Source organism: Jaculus jaculus, chromosome 1, assembly GCF_020740685.1.
Source record: "Jaculus jaculus isolate mJacJac1 chromosome 1, mJacJac1.mat.Y.cur, whole genome shotgun sequence".
NCBI classification, from domain to species: domain Eukaryota; kingdom Metazoa; phylum Chordata; class Mammalia; order Rodentia; family Dipodidae; genus Jaculus; species Jaculus jaculus.
The window spans coordinates 122,181,152-122,207,335 of NC_059102.1; the positions used below are offsets into that span (position 1 = coordinate 122,181,152).

A 26,184-nucleotide genomic window follows, 5' to 3' on the forward strand; every position below is an offset into this window, starting at 1 on the left:
AATCTCCAGGCCCCATGCATAGAGATGGAACAAGCAGGCTTCTGTAATCCCAATAGGCTAATAGCAAGATGGGAGAATTTCCCAGAAGCTCCCAGTGTGCACAGCAAAGAACAATAGCAGAGAGGGAAACCCTGCCTCCAATGAGGTGAAAAGGGAAGGACTGAACCAAAAGTTGTCCTTTGACTTCCACATGTACACTGTCACATGCATGTTGACTCACACACAAAATAAAATTAAATTAAAAAAAAACAGCAATAGTCAATTAATGTGGATACTTGTCAATAATGTAATTCTGGTTGGTTTCTTACAACTATCTAGATTTTTTGGTGATTTTAATCCTAGGCATTTATCATTGCTATACTCAAAAATAATTCAGAGAACTAACATTTCACCTCTCCATTTAAAGAGAGAAAATGCTTTCATAAACTTTTAAAACAAGATATTCTAATCCCTTTACCTGCAACCACTTCTCGTGGCAGCATGGGGAATAATCTTCTTGAAGCAGAAATCTAGTATGGCAGTGTTCTCTTCTAAGCTCCACAGTGCCCTTGCCTCCAAGCCAACCTCCTCACATAGAATGCTGAGTTCTTAAGCTCCCTCCTGCTTCCAATTTAACCCACCTTGCTTGCTGAGCTACAGCACTTGGTTGTACTCAGAGCTCCCCTAACATATAGTATTGACCCATGTGATTCTCTCTGCACATGCCCATACCTCTTCCTAGACATGCTTCCTTGTCCAAATTCTATGTCTGGCAAACACCCTTCTAGTTCCAGCTCACAAGTAAATTCTCAGCAACACCCTCCACCTAGATTCACCACTGTTTCTTATACATAGCCTCTGAAACTTAGCCATCCTTCACGTTACTCTGACCACATGCTCTCAGGTATCCAGAACACAAATACCCACACAGACCAACCAGGTACCATAAATGCCTGTGAAAATAGGTTTTAGGGGTTGGGGAGATGGCTCAGTAGTTGAAGGTGCTTGCTTACAAACCTACTTACCTAAGTTTGAAATTCTTCAGCACCCATGTCAAGCTGGACACAAAGTGGCGCACCTGTCTGTAAGCCCAACATACATAAACTTTTAAAAGTTTATGAAAGCATTTTCTCTCTTTAAGGCAAGTGGCAAGAGAGGCCCTGTCACAAAAAGGTGGAAAAACATCAGGTTTCACTGGTAGTGCTCACCTTTTACCTTTAGTCCCAGCACTCAGGAGACAGAGGTAGGAGAATTGCCCATAAATTCGAGGCCAGCATGAGACTACATAGTAAATTCCAAGTAAGCCTGGGCTACCTCAAAAAAAAAGGTAGAAGGAGAGGAAAAATGCCATGAGGTTGTTCTCTGACCTCCACATGCACACTGTGACACACAGACACCTACACACATACAAACACACACACACAAATATAAAAATACACATATATACACATACAAATAATAAAATAGAAGAAAAAAGATCTTAAACTGTGTGACATATAAACAATGTTTGTACTAGGACCAATCAGAATCCCTGTCTTTCTATGTTACCTTTTATTTTTTTTTATTTTATTTTTTATTTTTATTTATTTATTTGAGAGCGACAGACACAGAGAGAAAGACAGGTAGAGGGAGAGAGAGGGAATGGGCGCGCCAGGGCTTCCAGCCTCTGCAAACGAACTCCAGACGCGTGCGCCCCCTTGTGCTAACGTGGGACCTGGGGAACCGAGCCTCGAACCGGGGTCCTTAGGCTTCACAGGCGAGCGCTTAACCGCTAAGCCATCTCTCCAGCCCTCTATGTTACCTTTTAAAGCATTGTTCATAAACTGCATGTGAGACAAGATACATTTAATACATAGACTGTTGTGCAAACTCTGGCTAAAGCCAGAAAATATCATGACCTTACTTCGTCTTCCTTGTACTCATAGTGAAACACTACTGAACATGCCGCAGGTAGTCTCATAGCCACATACCTGTGGTCACGGCTCTTTTACGTTGTCCTCTGTTAGGCTGATACTAAAAACACACCAATCACGCATAACATGACTATAAGGCAAGGATGCAGCATTGCATTGTGTAAGCTTGAGCGTGCTATCATTCAGCAATTACCAAAAGCATGTTCTTGTGTGAGGTCATATTCACAGACAATATCCCAAAGCTACCAGTCCATCATTCCACAAGGAATGTGGAATGTCTCCCCTTGTATGTAGCCAGCAGAACTACTTGTCTGAACTGTCTTGCTCTGGCTCATAGGCCTGCTTTTCTAAGATAAGCTTTGGCACTATGCCATGGGCCTGTACTAAACAACACTTCTCTTTCAAAGCACCACTGTTACATTCACTGTAAAGATTGTGTCTGGAGCCAGGCATGGTGGCTCATGCCTGTAATCCCAGCACTTGGGAGTCTAAGACAGGAAAATGGCTATGAGTTTGAGGACAGCCTAGACTACAAAGTGAGCTACAGGCCAGCCTGGAATACAGGGAGAACTACTATGTCAACAACAACAAAAATGTGCCTGGAGTCACTGCTAACTACATTAAAATATCTAATGTTTGAGGAACCACAGATAAAAGCCAGCCTTGTCCCAGCATAGGATACTCATGTTCATGAGCTCTCTAGGTCACACAGTTCATTATCCCATTTCCATGTCAGCTACTTGGAAGAACAGACTAAATGTATAGGCTTTCCTAACACATGGATCCTGAGTCTGCTTAAATTTATACTCTCACTTCCTCATTCCACATTTCCTTCTGGTGCTCATTAAGTTTCACGGTATTCAGTAGAAAAAGGCACACGTAACTAATTTCCAACATTGCATATGCTGCACAGTATTTTCATTTACTTCCCAGCCCCTCCAACTTTTGTTTTTGGAAGATAGGCTTCTAACTTACTCAACTTGTGTCTCCAAGGTTTAGTTAGCAATGGATGTCAAATTTAATTGTATTACATTGACTACTTCTTAGTAATAGATGAAATGTTAAATTAACTACCTCTTGAGGAAGCTCATTTTATTTCACCAAAACACACAAGTGGTCCCTGGATGTGATACCAATGGCTTCAAAGCAAAATTAATTCTATGCTAATTAATATGAATAATATACATTAAATAAGCATAGGCTTAAATATGCTTTAGTTTTAGAGTTCCTGTCCTATTATTCAGCAATTAACCCATCATTTCATAGATGTATACTCTTCAGCAATGTCCCACAAGCAGCTGATAAATGAACACAACTAAAAACTAAACTCTTCATGGCATGGTAAAGTCAGTGCATCCCACTCAGAGGGCACATGGTTGAGGAAAGCCTGGGCTATGTTCTCAGGATACAAATCTGGGGTTAGTGTAGGATACCACAGCAGACAGCACCCACCAGTGAGATCTGGGCACCTCCCCTCAGCATCACCCAGGATCAATTGTTTCTTATTGCGCCAATCATTTTCCAAGTTATAGATCCAAATTTCACTCACATTTGTTGCTATCTTTAAAAATGCTCTCATTTTAGAATCAATTTCATCATTCAAATAAAAAAAAATCTTTATATTTTGGGGCAGTAATTTCTGTCACTGAGATCCTAAAGAAATCACCTAACATTCAGAAAGAAAAAAAAAAAAAAACTCTCACACAATGATGTTCGTTGTAGCAAGGAACAGTCACTGATGGAATTAAGGTCACTTCTAGTTTTGACATACTACTAAGGAAATGACCAGCTGCACCTGGCAGAATTTCCACTATAGGAAATATTAAAAGAAAACATCCCATAAACTTAACAATAATTTATTATTATTATTTTTGTTTTCTACAATGAGCATGTATTATTTGAGTTAAAGGTTCAAGAATATTTGTAAGTCTATTTGAAAACCAAAGTGCTATTACTCAAATTATCCCATTTGTAGACAGTCTTAAAAAGTTATGTGGAAAGCTGTGGGTGAGATATTTGTTAAAAGAGAAAAGACATAGGAAATAAACACTCTTATGTCCAAAAATAAAACAAAGGCTAAATTAACAGATTAGCAATATTATAGATTATTACCAGGTCATTAAAATATGATTCCATGTGTATTGCCAACCATAGAGAGGCTTTTAAAAACATAGCCTATGTAGCTAGGGAGATGGTTCAGTGGTTACAGGTGCTCCCTTGCAAAGCCTGCAGACCTGGGTTCAGTTTCACACATAAAGCTGGATAGGCATTCATTTGCAGCATCAAGAGATACTGGTATGCACACGCACACACATAAATTAATTTTAAAACTTTAGTGGTTTATACAAACAAAAGCACATTTGTTACCTCTAAGAAGAAGCAGATTATAACATAAACCATAACAGAAACAGGCCATAAAACTAACAGAATTAAATAAAAATCCATTATGAAACTGTAAACACAACTTGGTTTGTTAATTAAACATTGTTTTAATATAGTTTCAAAAGGTTTTTAAACATTTGAATATTTTGAGTGATTTTTCACATAAAAGCAAATGATGCTAAATGAGATGGACAGTTTTACATACTTCAAGCATGTTTCTTGAAGAAAGAGCAATATGCCTTAATTATTTTGCTATTGAAATTGAATGAAAAGGAAGGAAAGGAAGAGACAGTCATGGAAATGATCCTGTGCGTTTCTCAGAATAAGCCTACAATGCTGGGGAGATGGCTTATTCGGTAAAACACCTGACTAGCAAGTAAGAGGGCCTGAGCTCATTCCCCAGAAACCACATTAAAAAGCAATATGTGTGGCTGGAGAGATGGCGTAGTGGGCTAGAGAGATGGCTTAGTGGTCAAGTTGCTTGTCTACAAAGCCAAAGGACCTCAGTTCAATTCCTAATGACCCACGTAAGCCAGATGCACAAGGTGGCTCATGCATCTGGAGTTCATTTTCAGTGGCTGGAGACCCTGGCCTGCCTGCCCATTCTTTCTCTTTTCATTCTCCTTCTCTTTCTCTCACTCTGTCAATCTCTCTCTCTTCCTTCTTCCTCTGCTTTGTTCTCTTTCTCAAATAAATAAATATAAATAAAATATTTTTTAAAAAGCAACATGTGGTGGTCCATGCTTGTGAACTAAAGTACTAAGGAACCAAAGACAGGTGGACCTCTGGATTCTTAGGCCAGCCTGTCTAGTCTACTTGGCAAGCTCCAAGCCACTGAGAAACCCTGGCCCCCTTACCACCCCACCAAAAAAAAAAAAAAAAAAAGAGGTGGATGGGCTGGGGAGATGGCTTAGCAGTTAAGGTGCTTACCTGAAAAGCCAACGGATCCAGGATCAATTCTCCAGGACCCATGTAAGCCAGATGCACAAGTTAGCTCATGCATCTGGAGCTCGTTTGCAGTGGCTGGAGGCCCTGGTGTGCTCATTCTCCCTCTCTCCTCCTCTTCCCCTCTCTCCCTCCTTCCCCCCCGCACCCCCTCACCTCTTTCTCAAATAAATAAATAAAAATTCAAAAACTACTTAGACAAAAAGAGTTGGATGGCATTCCTGAGGAACAACACCCAAGGTTGTCCTCTGACCTCCACATGCACATACACAAGAACAAGCCCACAATGGGCCACTTGAATCACCATGACAACTACTGGCCAGAGTTGAAGCTTTTCTTCTAAGTCAAAATTAATGGAACATTCTATCAGTCAGCTTAGCCTGCCACATGAGGTTTCAATGACAGAAATTTATTTTGTGCAGTTCTAGTGGCTGGAATTCTGAGGTCAGGCTGGTGTCAGCCATCTTGCTGCCTCAGATAGAGCCTTCTCACTGGATGGTCTACATAAGATCATCAATTCTACTGATTAGGACCCTACTTGCATGACCTCTCTTAATGTACACTATGCCCTAAAATGTCTTTCCCAAAGATGTGTTGGTGGTTAAGGTTTCAACCCTATTGGGTTTGGGGACAACTCAGTCCATGCCAAAGGTTGAGTACATTTTCCATAAATCTCTCACAGAAATAACCTAGTTAAGTATGAAACCCTAGGGTAATTCCTAATCCTAGAAAAATGGTATTCCACAAGGTTCCTGACCCCTAGATGAGATAAGGAGCAGTGATTTATGGACTTGTACTCTGAAATAACCAAAGGCTTAGGAGCTGGGACTCACCCAAGTTCATGGTGCACAAGTCCTGCTCGAGTGCTGAGATCACTTCAAGCAAGCACAGAAGTTCACCTCTTGCTTCCAATTGTGAAAATGATCATTTCTGGTAAGCTATAAGCCTTTGACTATAGTGTTTTTCTCTCAGGTCTATCAGAAGACTCTCAGAATACTGAGCAAGGCATGAAAGTACTCAAAGTACTCTATGCCTCTTTCTGGCTCTGTTGGCCTGAGTCTCAGCTGACCACATGACTCCATCCCCTTCTGGACCAACCTATTTCTGGTACTAGCCTGGTACTGCCTATTACCTGCCTGGACCTATGCCTGTACTGATGCCAAACTGCCTGTGCCTATATGACTTGTGCCCCAGATTAAGAGCCAGGAGAATGGGCTGGTCTCCACACAGCTATCAGTCTAAGGAGATCTTCAACAGTAAATAAAGAAACAGAAGCTAATGAATCAGAACCAGACACAGTCAGTAAAATTCCCAGTTACCTGGACTCACAGGTTAAAGACTTATTACAAATGAAAATTCTGGTAGATTTTAAACAGAAAAGGCATGTTTTTGGGGGGGTTTGTTTGTTTGTTTTTACCCTAAATTTCCAAGCAACAAAACAAATGAGAACAAGTACAATACAGCTGTAAAATAGCTCAGTAGGTAAACCATCATGAGGGCCTAAGCTCGATCCCCAATACCCACATAAAAATAGTAAGCATGGTGGCAAATGCCTGGGTCTAGCCTAATTAGTGAGCTTCAGGCCAATGAGACACTTGTCTCAAAAAGACATGGACAGGGGCTGGAGAGATGGCCTAGCAGTTAAGCGCTTGCCTGTGAAGCCTAAGGACCCCAGTTCAAGGCTCAATTCCCCAGGACTCATGTAAGCCACATGCACAAGGTGGTACATGCATCTGGAGTTCATTTGCAGCATGCCCATTTTCTCTCTGTCGCTCTCAAATAAATAAATAAAAATAAACAAAAATCTTTTTTAAAAAGACATGGGCCGGGTATGATGGTATACGCCTTTAATCCAGCACTGGGGAGGCAGAGGTAGGAGGATCACCATGAGTTCAAGGCCACCCTGAGACTACATAGTGAATTCCAGGTCAGCCTGGGCTAGAATGAGACCCTACCTTAAAAAATCAAAAAAAAGACATGGACAATGTTCTTGAGGAGCAACACCCAAAGTTGTCTCTGACCTCCACATGCACCCATATGTCTGTATACACAGGCATGCACACCTGCACACACAAGCATGCACGTGCACATGCTCACACACATAAGAACATCTATACATAAATGCAAACCACACACACATATAAACAAAAAGGAACTATAATAAGAGATTGATATTAAACATGCAAATTTCAAAGCATGAATGTTATGAGTAACAAAAATAATGTTTAAATGTGTTAGAATTAACTGATATTGTCTTGTAGCTGGACAAGGTAGCACACCCCTCTAACCTTGGTATTTAGTGAAGCAGAGGCAGAAGGATCAGTTGGAGGTTAATGGTAGCTGCACAGTTAAGTTGAAAGGTCAGCCTGGACCATATTAGACCCTGTCTCAAAGCAACAACAAGCAGAAGGAGGAGGCGGACTTTTGCTAAGTGAGGAAAGAAATACAAGAAAAAAAGAAAAACAGAAAGCCCCACCCAGTAACACCAAAACAAAACAGAGAAACAAACCACACACACACACACACACACAGAGTCAGCTCATCAACCTAAGCCCGCCTTCCACCTACCATTAAGTCCCAGAACTCTGTTTTCCTTGCCTTATTTATTTCTTCCTTGTCTGCACTATCTCATGCACACACCCCTGCTGAGTCCTTCAGAGTTAACTCACCACATTCTGCAGACTTAATCACATATCACTTCCCTCAGGGAAATCCTGAATCACTCCAATGTCAAATGAGGTTCCTAAATCAGTCACTTACGTTCTTTCCCCTCGTAGAAATTTTCACATTGTACATTTATACATCTTGGTGATCACCTGATCAGTCATCTCTTTCCTGCAAGATTCTATGCTTCATGCCTTCAGCAATAATACCTTCTTCCTGACCATCTCCACTACAGCAAACTACAGTAACATGTGAAGATTTAATGACAAAACAGAAGAGAAAAACCACACAGGCAGCTGTCCACATCCGTGTATTCAACCAGCGATGAGTTAAAGCCATGGGTTAAAAATACTCAGGAAAAAATTACATCTTGATTGAGCATGTACAAACAATTTCTCTTATCGTTATAACCTAAATAATACAATATAACAATGACTTACATAGAATTTACATCATATCAGCTCATACAGGAACTCTAGATATGATTTAAAGTATAAAAGGAGATGGGCACAGGTGCTATACAAATATTAAACCATTTTATATAAAGACATGCAGGATTGTGCTATCCTTGCACAGAAGTGAGGGTTCCTGAAACAACCTCCAATATTAAGGGATAATTATACTTAAAAGTAATTGAAGAGCTGAAGGGATGGCTTAGCAGTTAAGGCACTTGCCCACCAAGGACCCAGGTTCAATTCCCTAGGACCCATGTAAACCAGATGCACAAGGTGTTGCATGCATCTGGAGTTCATTTGCAGCAGATGGAGGCCCTGAAACACCAATTCTCTTTCTCTTTCTCTTTTTCTCTCTGTTTATTTCTTTCTGTCAAATAAACAAATGAGAAAAAATTAAAAAGCAGGGTTGGAGAGATGGCTTAGTGGCCAAGGTGCTTGCATGTGAAACCTAAGGACTCATGTTAGACTCACCAGATCCCACACAAGCCAGGTGCACAAAAGGTGAGGCCAGGGCAAGGTTGCACATGACCACTAGGTGGCAGAAGCATCTGAAGTTCAACTGCAGTGGTTGAGGCCCTCCTGTGCCAATTCTCTTTTTCACTCTTCTCTGTCTCTCTCTTGCTCTCACTCACTCTCCAATAAATAAATAAATAAATAAAGTAATTGCAGCCTTCGATCTAATGAGAGAATAACTCTGGAAAACAAGTCATGAAGTGAAAAAAAAAGTATATATTATGAAACAGTGAAAGGAACAATAAAAGATGAAAGTTTCTGATGTGCACATGATATTGAAACATTCAGTTTCATCTTTGACTTTGGGAATCAGAGAAACTCAAGTTTATGTTCATATCTGTGAAGGCTGTGGAGATGGCTCAGTTTATAAAAGCATTTGGTGTGCAAGCATGAAGATATGAGTTCAATTCCCAGCACTCACAAAAAAAATAAATAAATAAACAGGCATAGTCACAATATGTATAACTGTAATACTGGGCATGGTAGAGACAGAGGATTACTGGGGCTCATTAGTTAACCAGTGTAACCCAAACTAGTGACTTCCAGGTTCAGTGAAGAGACTGTCTCGGGGAAATAAGGTGGAAGAGTGACAAAGAAGGACACTTGAAGCCTTCCTCTGGCCTCTGCATGCATATGCATGGGGCACACACATCTGCACATACATGTGCATAACACACACACACACAACATACCAAAAAAAGGACATAGCCATAAAACAATGGAAATAATTACTAAAACTGAAAACTCAATTTGTCTATTCCACCATTCTATAGATCAATAGGTAAAAAATAAATTAAAAGGAAGGAAACATACTACTAGAAAACATACTACTAGATTAAAACAAATAAAAATGTCATTTCTATAGGTTAAGACCAACAAAATACTACTCATTACATAGATTCAATCTAACAATAGTGGCAGCTAATACATTCAGTATGACAGGCATTTGAAAAGCATTAGTTAAAGATTGTATATGGGTGTACTGTTTTGTTACAAATAAAAACAATAGGCCCATAGACATGCTATTCTTTATCGAAACCCAGGCAGGTAAATACTGGTGAAAAAAAGGCTTTCAAACAAGGCTCACTCTCTTCACAGATGTTATAGCACCTTTTATCACAAAATCCAAGAGTAACTAATACCAAATGCACTCATCATAACACTAAACATAAAAGTAACATTTCCCAACTAAGAGGTACTTCATTAAAAAAAAAAAAAACTACACCTGTTACTTGTAGGCAAATAGATGAAATAAAATGACATTAGAAGTTTAAAATTAGACTGACAGGCTGGAGAGATGGCTCAGCGGTTAAGCGCTTGCCTGTGAAGCCTAAGGACCCAGGTTCGAGGCTCAGTTCCCCAGGTCCCACGTTAGCCAGATGCACAAGGGGGCACACGCATCTGGAGTTCGTTTGCAGAGGCTGGAAGCCCTGGCGCACCCATTCTCTCTCTCTCCCTCTATCTGTCTTTCTCTCTGTGTCTGTCGCTCTCAAATAAATAAATAAATAATTTTAAAAAAATTAGACTGATAATGACGGACATGGTGGAATACGCCTTTAATCCCAGCATTTAGGAGGATCTCCATGAGTTCGAGGCTACCCTGAGACTACATAGTGAGTTCCAGGTCAGCCTGGGCTACAGTGAGACTCTACCTCGAAACAAAAACAAATCAGACTGATAAATGAAGTTGCTTAAAAAGAAAAAAAAAAACAAAAAAAAACAGAAAAGGGCTGGAGAGATGGCTTAGAGGTTAAGGCACTTGCCTGGGAAGCTTAAGGACCCAGGTTCGATTCCCCAATACCCATGTAAGCCAGATGCACAAGGGAGTACATGCGTCTAGAGTTCATTTGCAGTGGCTGGAGGCCCTGGTGTGCCCATTCTCATTCTCTCTGTCTGTCTCTCTTCTCTCTATCTCTTTCTGCTTGCAAATAAATAAATATATTTTTTGAAAAGAAAGAAAAAGTCAGAAAAAAGAAAAGAGGATTAACACCAATAGCATCAGCAAAAATAAAAATAAAAAAGAGTACATGCTGGGCATGGTGGCACATGCCTTTAATCCCAGTTCTCAGAAGGCAGAGGTAGGAGGATCACCGTGAGTTCGAGACTACCTGAGCCAAATTCCAGTTCAGCCTGGGCTAGAATGAGACCCTACCTTGAAAAAAAAAAAAAAAAAAAGTGTAGAAAGTGGTAGCAAAAGAAAAAGGTGGTCTAATACTGTATCTCAGAACTCAAATTGTTATTTCACATAAAAATTGTTATGAATAAATTGACATTTCATTCCCAGAAAAGGAGAGAAGAGAGAAACTTATAAGGAAATACTAAGGAATCATTACTGGCATACAACAGCTCACGTAGACAAATGGTGGTAGAGCATATGCATATTAGTCTTGCAGCTGAACTAACAAACACTTATTGTACTTGTCACCTAGAGAAAAGCATGCTGCTTTTAAACATCCAGCAAACAGAAACTCTAATTCATAAGAAGTTAAAAAACATTAACCAGCTACACTCACTCTCCGGAATAAGTGGAAGCTCACAAGTGGAAGCACCCACAGTAAATCACACTTCAGACAAATCTTGCTGAGCTGCTAGTGGCATGCCCAGGGAAGACAGGTATTAACAAGAACATTTACTGTCCTTGTGCCACTTTAAAGTATAGTGGCTACTGTTAGAATAAAACATAAAATGTAGGTTGTGGATATCGCTCATAGGTAGAGAAATGTCAGACATAAACTTTGAGCTAAATTTAATTTTTCTAAAATTGATGCTTTCAGATGGAAAAATTTTCTAATCATACTAATCAAAATTTAAAATTAAAATACTGCTGACTATTTCAAAATTACTAAAGATGCAATACTACCCATCAAAAATGCTAACAAACTTGACAAACTTCTATCATTGCACAATTTCATCATTTACAAGTGACCTAATTTCAACTAAAGAAATGTAAAACCTGAGCTTTATCTATTTTCTTTCCAACAGACCAGCCAGTCTTTATCATAGATATACCGTACTCTCTCACCCTCGCCTCCCAGTTTAACTTAAGCAGATCAACTCACACTTCAAGTCTCAGAGTCATGGTCCTCATTCTCCTAGAAAAGTTTGACACTCCCAGATTCTTCCTCCTGCTTTTCACTGGAATGCTACAGTCAGCTGCTCAAAGGCTATCTCCTTTAGTCCACTGTAAATCTCATGTCAAAACTATCTCATATTTTTATAAAATGTTCAATGACTTTATATGTGTGTGTGTGTGATTCATGTATTTATATATTTATCTTGAATAAGTTCATTAAATTTTTCTTTAAACAAACTTGAGTTTCTACTCTATGCAAGGTCATTACACCAAGCACTGGAAAAAACATCAGAAAATATAAACAGGAGTTAAAAAAAAAAATCTTTGCCCTCATCTAAGACATACAATAAAGAAGAAATAGGATATATTATACCAAGAAGTTTGGTGACTTTTGAGTGAAGATATGAAAATGTTAAGAGCAAGCATTTGGATAACCTGGGAAAAGAACATTCTAGGCCAAGCAGTCACTGCAAAGACTTGGAGGCCACAGGCCCTGTGTAGATAAACTCAAGCTCATGCATGGAGATTGTTCACAGTAGGGACAGGACTCAAAACATCAACACTTACAGATGGGAAGATGGGCAGAGACATGTAAGACATCAACTAGAAAGAAGCCAGTAGAGGTGTGATTAAACATAACACCTTCTACACACTGTGACTGTTAAGTCATTAGAAATGTTGTCCTTAAAAAAAGGTTTACTTAGGGCTGGAAAGATTGCTCAGCTGTTAAGGCACTTTTCTGCAAGGCCTAATGACCTGGGTTCGATTCCCCAGTACCCACATAAAACCAGATGCACAAAGTGGCACATGCATCAAGGAGTCTATAGTGGCTGGAAGTCCAGTGTGCCCATTCATAGTCTCTGCCTCTCTCCTCCCCTCCCCTCCCCGCCCTATCCTCCCCCTCCTCCTCCTCCTCCTTCTTCTTCTTTCTCTCTCTCCTTCTCTCTCTCTCTCTCTCTCTCTCTGCTTGCAAACAAATAAATAATTTTTAAAGGTTTGTTTAGTTCATAGTTTGGGGAGCTGCAAGTTTAAATGGCTAAGTAGCACCATGCATCTCACAGAGGATGGTGGGAGCACCAGGCAGGAACCAAGAATGATTCAGGGGCCAAGAATGCTCTGATGATGGCTTGTTCTTCCAGGCGCAAAGATTCCATAATCCTAGTCAAAGGCACTTCCTCCAGGGGCCTCACCACCTCCCACCATGTCCATTTCCAAAAGGTTCCACCTCCCTCCTTCCATCCCCACAGCTGCTTCCAAACTTCTAGCAAATAAACCACTGGAGGAGAGATACACTACATACAAACCATAACAGTAAATAATTAAGAAATAAAGGAGGTGGGCTGGAGAGATGGCTTAGTGGTTAAGGGGCATGCTGCAAAGCCTAAGGACCCAGGTTCAATTTTCCAGGTCCCACATAAGCCAGATGCACATGGTGGCATATACGTCTGGAGTTCATTTGCAGTGGCTAGAGGCCTTGCTGGCCCAGTCTATCTCTCTCTCTCTTTTCCTCTGTCTCTCTCTAATAAATAAATAAATCTTTAAAAAAAGAAATAAAGGAGGTTAGGATGTATTTTTATACTTTTTATTGACAAGATATATGTGTGTGCGTATATATGCATATATATATATCACAATGATCATAGTTTCCTCCCACAACCTTCCCTTTCCCTTCTCATATGCCCCCTCCACTGAATTCCTTCTTTCAAGCTAGCCCCTCTTCTGTTTTTATTGACAATTTTTATGCATGTACAAAATGTATTTTGATCATATTCATGTCGTCTGCCTCTTGTCTTTTCCCCACACTGCCCCCAGATCCTTCCACTTCCCCCTTCCTCCCTTCAGCTGGTCCCTCTACTATTTTTTATGGTTTATTAGTATTTTGAGATATGGTCTCGCTCTAGCCCAGGCAGATCTGGAATTCACTATGTAGTCTCAGGCTGGTCTTTAACTTACAGTGATCCTACCGCGATCTCCCAAGTGCTGAAATTAAAGACATGTGCCACCATGCCTGGCTCCCTCTACTATTTTTTAAATTATGAATTATGAAGTTTATGGTATAATCCTATCAGGTGCTAGTCACATTCCCATCAGGTTATATTCATATCCTCTCTCCCCACCCCCAATCCACTGAGGACCATCTTCAATGGGGTTATTGGTGTCCATATGGGGTCACGAATGTTTCCCTCCTAATAGAAGGCAAAAGAAAAACTCTACTATCATTAGAAATTTAAAATTAAAGACTTTAGTGGCTTGTCTACACTTTTGCTAAAAAGCAGAATACTAGTAAATAGTAAGCTCAAATATTTAAAGAATTGCAAGAAATTATTCCAAAATGGAACAGGGGCCCTGGAAGATGGCTCAGCAGTTAAAGGTGCTTACTTCCAAAGTGGAATAGGGAAGTGTTTTGGTCTTGTTTGTTTGAAACATGGTGTTATTTAATCAGAGGGGCCTCACATTCACTATGTAGGCAAGGATGACCTTCAACTTCTGACCTTCCTGCCTCTACCTCCTAGATTATGGAGTAGAGACATGAGCCATTGCATCTGGCATGCCAAAGTGATTGATTGATGAGTCTACAGTTGAGCTTCCTACCAATATCAAAGGCTCCAAAATGAACATGTTCTGCTTTAGCTACAAAATGGAAATGAATTTGATCCTAAAGAATTATAATGGCCTAAAAATAAAAAAATAAAAATAATTTATCTCCATTCTGTTTGACATACAAAGAAAGGTATGCCATTATCTAAAATGGAAGTAAATTCTTTGTTTGTTTGTTTGTTTTTGTTTTGCCACTGGGAAGGCCATTACAGCTAACTCTTGGGCTTCATAAGTTTCCTACTCTGCTCTACATGGCCATATGTGAGTTGGGATGATAGAACCATGTGCCACTTTGTGCCCTGTGGCTTGTCAGGTGTGCCAGAGATTGAGCATGTGTCAACAGGCTTGGGGAAGCAAGTTCTTTTAATCACTGAGCAATCTCCTCAGATGGAATGGAAAATGGAAATAAATTATTAATTAGAAAAAGGGAGGGTTTTTTTTTTTTTTTTTCTATCAGAAATCTATCAGAGTTGCCCTGTATCCTGCTGCTTATCCTATCAGGCAATTCAAGCTGACCTAATTTTTTGAAGCCTCCCTAAAAAAAACTTATTGGAGGGCTAGAGGGAAGACTCAGTGGTTAAAGTCAACTGGTTACAAAGCATTACAGACTAGGTTTGATTCCCCAGTAGCCACATAAAGCCAGAAGCACAAAGTGGCACTTGAGTCTGGAGTTTGTTTGCAGTGGCAGGAGGCCCTGGTGCACCCATACTCACTCACTCTCTCTCTCTCCAAATGAATAATTTTTTTAAAACCTACTGGAGGGTTAGAGCAATGGCTCAGCGCTAAGGCACCTGCCTGCAAATCAAAGGAGGCAGGTTCAATTCCCCAGTGTCTATATAGGCCAGATGCACCAGGTGGCACATGCTTCTGCAGTTCATTTGCAGTGGCTATATGGCCTGGCATGCCTATTCTCTCTGTCCCCCTCTCTCCTCTGTCTCTCAAATAAATAAATAAAATTTTTACCAAAAAAAACCTATTGGAGTTTCTCGAAGAGTATTCTTTAGGCTATTGAGATTTCTAAAATTCTTCTCAGCACCAATGTTTTTTATTACAGTAATAACAATAGTGTGACACATGCTGCTATTAGTTCCACAGAAATTAAAACTGTCTTTGTATCTCCCTCTAGCACCCAAAGCACTATTCATCAGCAAGTGCTGTTAAGGTTATTTTTCAGATAACCATAGCTGGAAAGGATTGTTTCAGTGTTTTCTGCTTTTACCACTAAGCTACATTCTCAGCCCACTTTTGACTTTTTATTTTGAAACAAGGTCTCACTAAATTGCCCAGGCTGGCCTCAACCTTGAGATCTTCCTGCCTCAGTCTTCCAAGTAGCTAGAATTATAGGCCTGCATCACTAGGACCAGCTATAATGTCATTTCCTTCACATGATCCCAGAGCTACCTCATCAAGAAGTCATGGTGGATTCTCAATGAATGCTTAATAACCCATAAGACTATTCAATCTTCTGCTAAAGTAAAACAATTTATAAAATCAAACTTTGCCAAGTCCTCATTCAATTACTGATTGTATCAATTTTTTATTTTTTTTGAGACAGCATTTCACTTGACCCAAACTGGCCTCAAACTTACTATGTAGCCTTAGCAATCCGCCTATCTCCACCACTTAAGGGCCAGAATTACAAGTGAATATTACCATGCCTAGTTTATGCAGTGCTAGAGAATGAACCCAGGACTCTGGGCATGCTATGTAAGCATTCTACCAACTAAACAACATCCCCAGCCCTGAATATATCCTTTCACTCTGAAAGTTCTCTTGGGCTTATCACATAAATTTCAGTGACATTTATATACAATGATTGATAAACAACAAGTTCTCCTGAACACTGCATTGCAAGCTCTGATTTCTCAGCTAAATTTTGAACAAACTTTTCCAGCAAACCCCTAAACTTCTCTGTCTGTGTAGTTTCAGACACGTCTAGAACCCACAAATCTCACAGCAGCCATCTTCCTATTTGTTTCCTATCTGTTACATGGAATCCATCTGCTCTATATTGCCCACTATGCTCCACAGCCTTCAAGACTGGCTCATGTACACCAACACTGTCAGGCACCTTTCCCAAGCCTGTCACTCATCTGTACCCTCGTGTTCATGGAATAAACTTCTCCACAGACCTGAAGCCAGCACCTACTGCAGGGCAAATCATTCCATGCCAAGGCAGACAGACACGCATTCTCCCTCCACCCTCAGATATATGCAGACAGCTTGGTTTAAATCTTGCTTTGCAGTATTTATCAGTGTCTGCCTAATCTTAGTCATTTGTGACCATGTCTCTCCCTTACCTGTGAGCAAGAGCCAGGCTTTTTTGGTTGCTGTTTAATTTTTCTTTTTAGTATTCTCAGCCGAGCGTGAGGACCCTGAAATGTTCCAAGATATCAGCTGCATGGAAGTGAATTGACAAGGACTAGAGATAGAACCTGCTGAATTTGAAAACGTCAGTCATCCTAGCCTGTGACACTTTTTGTCTCAGAAAAAAAAAAACTCAGAAAAAAAAGCAAGGGGTTCTATGTGGAAATATAATAAAGAGGAGATAGAATGAATGTCTGGCTTTCTTGACAATAAATTGAAGTCCAAGAAGGCAAAACAGCCCTTTAACAAAAGGCAATTCTGCTATAGCCATGTTCCTCCCTCAGCAAGAACACACCATCCCCATTACTCTCTGACCGAACTTCTAAGGAAGCACAGAAAATTGCCTTTGTTTAATACATAATTAAACCTGCCCATAATAAAGAACTCCACCTAACCTCGCTCCAGAAGTAGTGACAGGCCTTCCACTGGGTGCCTTCCTACATTCCCCATAACTCTGCCCTGAGTTATGCTGCACTAGTTGGAGAAAAGCCCACCCAGGCTCTTCTGGCTTCACACCTGTCACCTTCTATGGTGACTTCAGGAGCAGACTCCTTAACAAAAGAGGGCATAGAGACAAACACAAACGTACTCACATGAACGTGTACATGAGTATGTAAAAAACACCCATACAAGCAAATAAATGTAAGCACATTCAGTTCTCTAGCAGTGGTTAAGCAAAGCCAAGAATGGAAGGCTGTAGAATAAACTGTTGACAAAGTAGTTCCCTCAGATGGGCTAGGCTGAAGTACCGAGTATCATTTACTTTAGACTTACACAGACTGCTTGAATCACTACAAAACCATATATATTTTTTCAAATGAATAGAGTTGTTTTCTTCTGGCTGGAATGTTTCCTATGAGGCTCAGATCTCTGAGCAATGTCAGCAAGCACATCAGAAAAATGCCAGGACCATGGGGTATTTTTTATAATCATGGAAGTTGTTAATAAAAAAATTTAAAATCTTTTTAAAAAGAGAAAGAAAAAAATCTTTTAAAGTTCAAAAAAAAAGAAAGAAAGAAAAAGAAAAATGCCAGAACCAAGAAAGCACTATGGCAGCTCGACATCACGGCAAGCCTGACTCCACCAACACTAGATTCTGTGCCTTTGCGGAAACAAGCCATAAACTGAACATGAAAACTCAAACACAATGGGTCAAAAGTAGAAAAAGCCAAAATGAAAGGGAAGCAAGCCAAGACTGCAGATAAGACACAGCTGTGTGTGCTTCGAAATTTTTACAACTAACAGGTAAAAACTGGCAAAGCATTTGAAGTTTACAAAAACGAAGGCCCCGGTACCAGGCCTGTCCCCTTCCTTCAGAGGAAGAGCTATCTAACCAGAGACCACAGAAGCTACTTTGAAGAAAACGCTGCTAAAACTGTAGAATGACTCAAAGGCATTGCCCCATACTTGAAGGCAGTTCAGAAAAACTTCAGTTATTCACATAATATGACAGCACGCAACACTAGGTATGCTGGTGAATAGCTATAATCCTTGCCATTCAAAGCAGAGGAAGAAACACAAGTTCAAAGCCAGCGTGGCCTACATGATGAGATCCTGTCTCACATAGAAAGAGAAGGAAGGAAGGATGAAGGAAGGAAGGCAGGAGGAAGGAAGGGAGTGAGGAAGGAAGGAAGGTACAGCAGAAGTAAGGGAAGAAGAAAATAAAGGGAGGGGAGGAAGGGAAAAGGGGAGGGAGGGGTGAAAGAGAGGCAAAGGGGAAGGGAAGGGAATGGGGAGAAAGGCTGGGTGCTGGCACATGCCTATAATCTCAACCTCAGGAGACAAAGGTAGGAGGATGGCCACAGCTGGCCAGCCTGAGCTACAGAGTGAGACTCTTCCTCATGAAGGAGGGAGGGAAGAGGGGAGGAATACTGATAGAATACAAACTCCATGACAGAAGGGGCCTTACATGTCTCCTTTCCAACTGACCCCCAAGTATAGGATGAGTGCCTAACACACACCTACTGAATGTGAAAGGACTAAATAAATGCAGAAGATAAGGATTACACTGGGAAACATGGGACTAGAAAGCAGAAATGCAGCCAGATAAGATCAGTGCTGAATCCAATTTCCCAGATGTAAAGACAGAGGCACTTTGACTTAGCCAGCCAAAGCAAAACTGACCTAGACGCCTCTGACTCCCATTATCTTGATCCCTTTTGTCCTCACTAGGCTTGGTATCTCTCCTAGGATCCTGAGAAGATCCCTCCCAGGTCTTCTACATCACCACCCCCATCACCCTGATTCTGAAGGTCAGGTGTTCCCTGCCCCTTGAAAACTCTTATGGTGCCAGGAGCCTCTCACTCATAACCCTGATCCCAACTGTAAATATCTCTTACTATAGCTGTGAGCTCCTCTTGGAGGGCAGAAGGCTCAATTATTTGCTCCCACCCACCCCTGGTACCTAGCACATGGTACTCATGTGGCAGGTAGTCAACTGCTTGGACAGAACTTGATTCTTCTGCCCGGATCCAGCTCTCTCTTCAAAGAGCCAGAATTGTCCTTCTATTGAGGCAGAATTTCAGTGAAGGTAACTAAGGATTGACAGGAAAAGAAAGCAGATAAACACAAAGTCTGATGGAACCCACATTCCACATTGAGATAATGAAGAAAGAGAAACCAGCCAGTGGTGGGTTCATGCCTATTGTCCCAGCACTCGGGAGCTTGAGGCAGAAGGACTTCTGGGAATTCAAGGCCAGACTGTGAGTGTTAGGCTAGCCTGCACTACAGTTGGAGAACCAGTCTCAAAGAAATAAAGAGACAGAGAGAGACAGGGAGGAGAAGGGAAAGGAAGGGAAGGGGAAAGTGGAAGGGCAGGACAGGATGAAGGAAAGGGAGGGGAGGGGAGGGGAGGTGAAGGAAGGAGAAAAGAACTGATGAGTGGGGTAAGTGCATTTTGCCTGTGCATTAGTGCCTGAGGTGTTTGAACTCCAGTACCTACATAAAAAGCTGGATGTGGTCACACACATCTGTTACCACAGTCCTGTGGAGAGCAGAGACAGGGAAAGCGCTGGGGCTGGCTAGCTAGACAGCTCTGGGTTCACTGAGAGACTCTGTCTCAAGGAAACAACACAGAAGAGCAATAGAACGAAGCACCCCATATTCTCCACTGACACACACATGCATGGAATACTACATATGCACATTTAAAAAAAAAAAGAAAGAGGGAAGGGAGAAGAGGAGAGAGGAAAGGAAGGAAAGGAGAAAGGAAAGGGAAGAGAAAGGGGAGGAAATGGGAGGAGGAACAGAGGGGAGAGAAGGGGAAGGGAGGGGAGGGGGGGAGGGGAGAGGAGGGGAGAGAAGGGGAAGGGAGGGGAGGGGAGGGGAGAGAAGGGGAAGGGAGGGGAGGGGAGGGGAGAGAAGGGGAAGGGAGGGGAGGGGAGGGGAAGGGAGGGGAGGGGAGGGGAGGGGAGGGGAGAGGGAGGGGAGGGGAGGGGAGGGGAGGGGAGGGGAGGGGAGGGGAGGGGAGGGGAGGGGAGGGGAGGGGAGGGGAGGGGAGGGGAGGGGAGAGGAGGGGAGGGGAGGGGAGGGGAGGGGAGAGAAGGGGAAGGGAGGGGAGGGGAGAGGAGAGGAGAGGAGAGGAAGGGAGGGCAGGGGAGGGGAGGGGAGAGGAAGGGAGAACAGGGGAGGGGAGGGGAGGGGAGAGGGAGGGAGAACAGGGGAGGGGAGGGGAGGGGAGGGGAGGGGAGGGGAGGGGAGGGGAGGGGAGGGGAGGGGAGGGGAGGGGAGGGGAGGGAAGGGAAGGGAAGGGAAGGGAAGGGAAGGGAAGGGAAGGGAAGGGAAGGGAAGGGAAGGGAAGGGAAGGGAAGGGAAGGGAAGGGAAGGGAAGGGAAATGTGCTAAGGAAAATGATTCCTAGTAGCAATGCCATCTACTGAAGCGTGAAACACTGGCATACCTGATGGCCAAGATAAACAAAATCAACTTTGGAAATCCCACCCCAAAAAGAGATGCAAGGCCAGCTGAGATCAGTCAGACTTTCTCTCTCTGAGAGAAAGAGGCTGGTTTGAAATCATTTTCCCTTATTTCTTACTAGCTCAAGCACAGCCTAGTCTCCCTCACTCAGGCTGGTACATGTTTGTTTTAGCACTGAACTAAAGTTAAGAGTCTGCCCTGTCATTATATCACTTTTTTAAAACAGTGCCACAAAAAGAAAATAAATTATAACCTAAATCCATGGATACAGTAAAACAGTTCCCTTTCATTTGCAAGAGGAAAACAAAACTGAATTTTCTGGGAACTTCAAGGTTAAAGTTTCTATAGCACTGATCAGATGAAAGGAGCTAACATCCAGGTGTTCTTACCATTTCCTGTGCCCTATGTTGGCAAGTCAATAATATAATAATAACACTCCTTTGAAATTATACTAACTTACTAAAACAAATTGCCAAGGAATTTCAGAGCAATCCACTGTTCACTAAAAGTGCCCTGAATAATGAAGTACACCAATCTCATGATTTATTAATTATTGCCAAACTCAAGTCCTCTACCTTGTAGAAAGTTTAAAAAAAAACATGCTAAAGGGATCATTCATGCAAGTTATATCTAGGAGACAACAAAAACTAACCTAATCACTTTCAATTATCAGTCTCCTTAGGAGCCTTGTATCTCCAGATTCAATGGTCTTTATACAAATCAGCTCAGCCTTTGATGTGCAGCTAAAAACCTATCCATTCCCACCTGTGACTCAAGGGCACTGGAAAGGGACCCTACAGAGCAATAGGACTCTTCTAAATGGTCACCTCAAAGATCCACCCAAGGCAGAGTGTGCTGTTTTGGCTATTTTTTAAATCTATGTTTATATATTATTCTACAAGACTGAACAAGCACTTCAATTAACCCCATTTCCAAGCTAATAATAATTTTTTTTTCTCTTCTGTACTACAGATACGCCAGCACTGTGGTTTCAATACTATGCATAACATAAACAGGGTCAAGATCGCCAGTTGTAAGAAGAGTCATGTTTAAGTTAGCATTAACCAGCAAGCCCTTCCCTAAACAAAAATAGAAGAAGAAAAAATGTCCTTGTGGCCAGCTTTCTGCCTGCAGTGATTTGAACACACTTCTTAAAAGGCTCCATGAGGTGCAGATGTAACCCAATAGCCTCATTAATTCTTACTAAATTAGACTTCTCAAAAGAAGGCCACAAAGAAAGCTAACAAGTCGAAGAAAGTGAGGGGGAAGAAACCACATGGAGGTTTATTTCAAAAGCTCAATATAATACCACTAAATAAACTGGCAACAGTACGCTGAACCTTCCTAGCCAGGAGTTACAACAGAAGTAAAAGCTCAGTCAGACATCTCACCCCTCACTCTGCCCTAGCGTCTTCATGCATTGTGAAGGTTAAGTCATGCCATGTAGCACAACTCCTTAAAGAAACCCCCAAGCTCTCGGGTGACTCTCCAACCTTCATCGCCTCCAGACACGTCTTCTCTCTCCCCGTGGACTTTTTAGGAGGCACATCATCTTCAAGCTGCTGGAAAAGTCTATGCTATGGTCAGCATTTCATTTTCCATTCTCGGCAGGCCAAGTCTCTTAAGACTCCACAGTTACCACACAGGGAAGCAACATGACACACATACCCTATTCAGGATCTATAGTGGTGTCTCTTCCCCCCGCACTGCAGAGTTTTCTAGGATCTCTATTCATCGTATTTGCATCTGTTACAATAGTTTGATGAACTCCTTATGGATTTGAATTTTCTTCCAACTTTCTAATATATCTTTACTAGTACTCCATGAGGTACTCAATCATATAGTAGGGACTCTGCGGAGGGGGGTAACATGATATGTACAAAGAGACAACAAGCAGTAGTAAGATGCTGGCTTAACAAGGCCAGAGCAGACTTTAAGCCAAGAGCTTATGTGTCAGTTTTCATTACAACACACTTCACCCTCAAAATAAATCACACTCTTCAGTGTAGACATGTTGGTACCAAAAAGGAATGAAAGAGGGAAGAAGAAAGGGAAGGAGAGAGGGAGGGAGGGAGGGGCGAAGGAGGGAGGGCACCAAGACAGGCATCAAGTAGACCTTAAAAACATCACTTTAAATTTCTGAAGTGCTGTTTTGTATTGTCAGCTTGTCAGTTAAAAAAAAAAAAAATCGTTTTCTGACCAGAGTATAAATTGCCTTAATAAGAATCTGAAATGATCCTTTGTCATAAAAGTCACCAATTTTCAGCTGAATGTTACTGTGTCTCCAAATGATTCAGCAATTGAGACTGACTCTGCCTTTGAACGTTTGATGGGTGGAACCAAACAGATTCAGTGAAATCATACCGTCTCTGATATAATTTGAGAAAAATCAAATTGCATTTTGGAAAGTATTAATTAGCTTTGAACAAAACAGAAGCTTCAAAAAAAGGCCACAATTTACATTGCCACCTATGTTTTCTTGTTTGTTTGTTTGTTTGTTCGTTTGTTTTTTCCCTAGCGCTCACAGGGACACGGAGAGCCACTGGGCAACCACAGCCCCTGTGCAGGAGCAGTTCCCCTGGGATGATGAAAATGGCACCTTGGGCAGTCGATACCTTTAGAGGGCAGCCTCCAAGAAACATTTTGACCTCCCGTCTATTTGAAAGCTAAGCAGGTTTTAAATAATACGGATCGCAGGATAGTGTTGGCGAGGGCAAGGTATTACTGGCTCTCTTGTTAAGAGATAAGAAAACCTACAAGAAATCAGCTCCCAGCTTGAGTTCCTTCCCTTCCAAGCATCTCCTCCAGCAGCCCCCCCCCCATCTTCTTTGTTCTGCTGCCTTACCATTTTCCTAGCCGACTAGCCTTTTCCAAGTTCCCTTCCTCCCTTTCTACTGTTCATGAAGAAACCATCCACCAGCAGCTTCTAGTTATTGTGGAGTTGGATGAAACCTCAAAGACCATCAAGCGTCTTCATTTCCCTGAAGAGGACACGGTGACCAGGAGCTGGCCCGACCGGCTACTATCTCACCGCTAGGGGACGCTGTGTGCAGGGGCTTCGGGTTATGAGACCCTGTCCTCCAACCTGGCTCCTCCTCAACTTTTCTGCCTCACACAGCTTGGTTTTCTTTATACTCGTATTTCAAACGAGGGAGGGAAATAAAATCCAGGCCAAATATACTGAGAGCACTGGTGACGATTATTCATAATGTATTTGGAGAGCCAAGAACAGAAACTAGTGATATTAGAACTATGTTTCCAAGCAAGTTACTTGGATGCACAGAGTCTAATAGAACCTCTTGGCTTGATATCTATTCCATCTCACAAAGCAGTAACTTCTTACTTTAGCAGTGTCCCGAGCGCACAACTGCAGACAGACTTTGAAAGACAGACCTGTGACTTCACAATAGTTACTGGCTGAGCAAACGACAACTTATGCAAATAATGAACACAAGCCAGAGAGACAGAGACAGAGAGAGAGGGAGGGAGAGCTTGAAGGATTTGCTTTGCTCTGATGACCAGTAACCATTCTATAGCTGCATTTACCAACAGGTATATCTCTCTATTCCTGGGAGCATGGCTTCACAGTGGAGCTTTCACGAGCCAGCGCTCACTGGAAGCCCACTGGGATGGCAACTCGATAAAAGTTGAGCCAGGGAAAGACGAGAAAGGGAACGGTGCAGAGACACACTGCGGAGCCCCAGCCTCGAGGCAGCAGCTACACAGTCGTGGATGCTGCGGCGCTTCGCGCACATCCAAGACCAAAGGGCGGCAAAGGGCAGCAAGCCGCGACTGAAATCAGCCCCTTCCCGACCCACCAGCCCCGCGCGAACCGAGGGGCGCGGGCGTTCGCAAAAGCGTCCCCGCCAAGCCAGGTCCCCCCGCGCCCGTGCACCGGCCCCGGGTAGCGGCCGGACCGGCTCCAGCGTCCGCGTGAACGTCCTCTGACCCTGGAGGAGTTTGAGGGAGGAGAGCGCGCGGGGACGCCACGGGAAATTTGGGGAGTTCCCCCCTCCACACACGCACACCGGCCAGCGCAGCCCTCCCGCGCCCTGACCCCGACTCAGGTAACCGAAGGCCACCTACGTGTCACACTTGGGCGCGACCCAGGGCCGGAGACAGGAACGCGGGCGTCCCTCGCGGGCTCGGCGCTGAGGGGAGGCCGGGACAGCCTGGCCTCCTGCAGGCCGCTCGCACGCGCGCACTCGCACACGCACACCCCCCACGGCCGTCCGCCCCGGCGAGCGCGCACACGCACGCGCACGCGCACACGCACGCGCCCAGCCGCTCGGGCGCGCGCGGCCCCGACGGCGCGGGGAGCTCCACGGGAGCGCGCCCAGGGGGCGCCGTCCGCTGCCCGGTCGGCGCCGGAGCCCGACTTACCTGCCCGGCCGCCCGCGCTCAACTGAGCCCGATCCTTGCCTTCCCCTTCGGCGGTCGTCCAGAGAGGGACAGTTCCCCTACAACCACCCACTCCGCCCGGGTCCCGTGCAGAAGGCCCCGGGAGGCCGGGAGGGGAGGGGGAAGGGCAGCGGCGCTCGGCTGGACGAGCCCGCGACTTCGCTCCCGGGCTGTCGGAGCCGGCCGGGGCGGCGGGGAGGGAGGCGGAGGACGAGGAGGAGGCGCGGACCCGGGGCGGGAGCTGCGGCGCGGATGCCAGCCTCCTCTTTTCCTCCGCCTTGTTTCTCTCCAGGCTTGCTCCACGTAGCACAAGTCAGCAACTCCCCGCTGCCGCCACCCTCCGCCCCCCAGACGCGGGCCCCGGGCCGGTCCCCCTCACCTGATGGCGCGCCCCCAGCGTCCCGGCGCTCAGCGCTCCCCTCCCCCATTCATTCTCCAAGCTTCCCGCCGCGGCTGCAGGGACAGGGGTGGGAGGCCGCTTAAGCCTCCCATTCATTACCTTCCTAACCCTCTTCCGCAACCCGCCTCCCTGCACACACTCCCACCACCACCACCACCACCACCACCACCGAGACCCGAGGCCCCCCGCTGGACATGGCCACCCTTGTCCCCTCCAGTGCTCACCCCCAGTGCCAGGAAGCTTGCGGGACTCCGGTGGGCTCTCTGCGCTGTGCATTTTTGTCTCTTTTTCAACTCTTACTTGAAACACCCTACAAAACAACGGCAGAGCCTGCAAAGAAAAAAAAAAAAGTAGTGTGTGGCCTCCTTCTCGTAGCCCAGTTTCTAAACTTGCCAGAGGCGCAAAGTTGCAACCAGCCCAGCCCTGGACTGGAGACTGCAGAGAACCCAGCGTCGACCTTGGCGCTAGGAAGGTGGATGTGTTTCCGCTGACTTGTCCACTGAGCCTCTGCTGAGGAGCAAAGCCAGTGTTGTGGCTTTGCCTCCCTTTAGCGCTCCAGATCTATGATTATGAATGTCCC

General features: G+C 43.5%; 1 protein-coding gene across 3 annotated transcripts in view; it reads right to left on the minus strand.

Annotated features, from left to right (window-relative positions):
- Lpar1 (lysophosphatidic acid receptor 1) overlaps positions 1–25,927 on the minus strand; it is a 171,277-nt gene extending 145,350 nt beyond the window's left edge. The window contains exon 1 of one of the 3 annotated variants that reach the window (XM_045138102.1): positions 25,829–25,927. The gene's annotated coding sequence lies outside the window, so the exon portion shown is untranslated. Of the gene's footprint in view, positions 1–24,889; positions 25,015–25,186; positions 25,371–25,828 lie in introns of those variants that run through there. The other 2 variants (XM_004657004.2, XM_045138093.1) reach the window with 2 other exon arrangements.
- Positions 25,928–26,184: the final 257 nt, after the last annotated feature.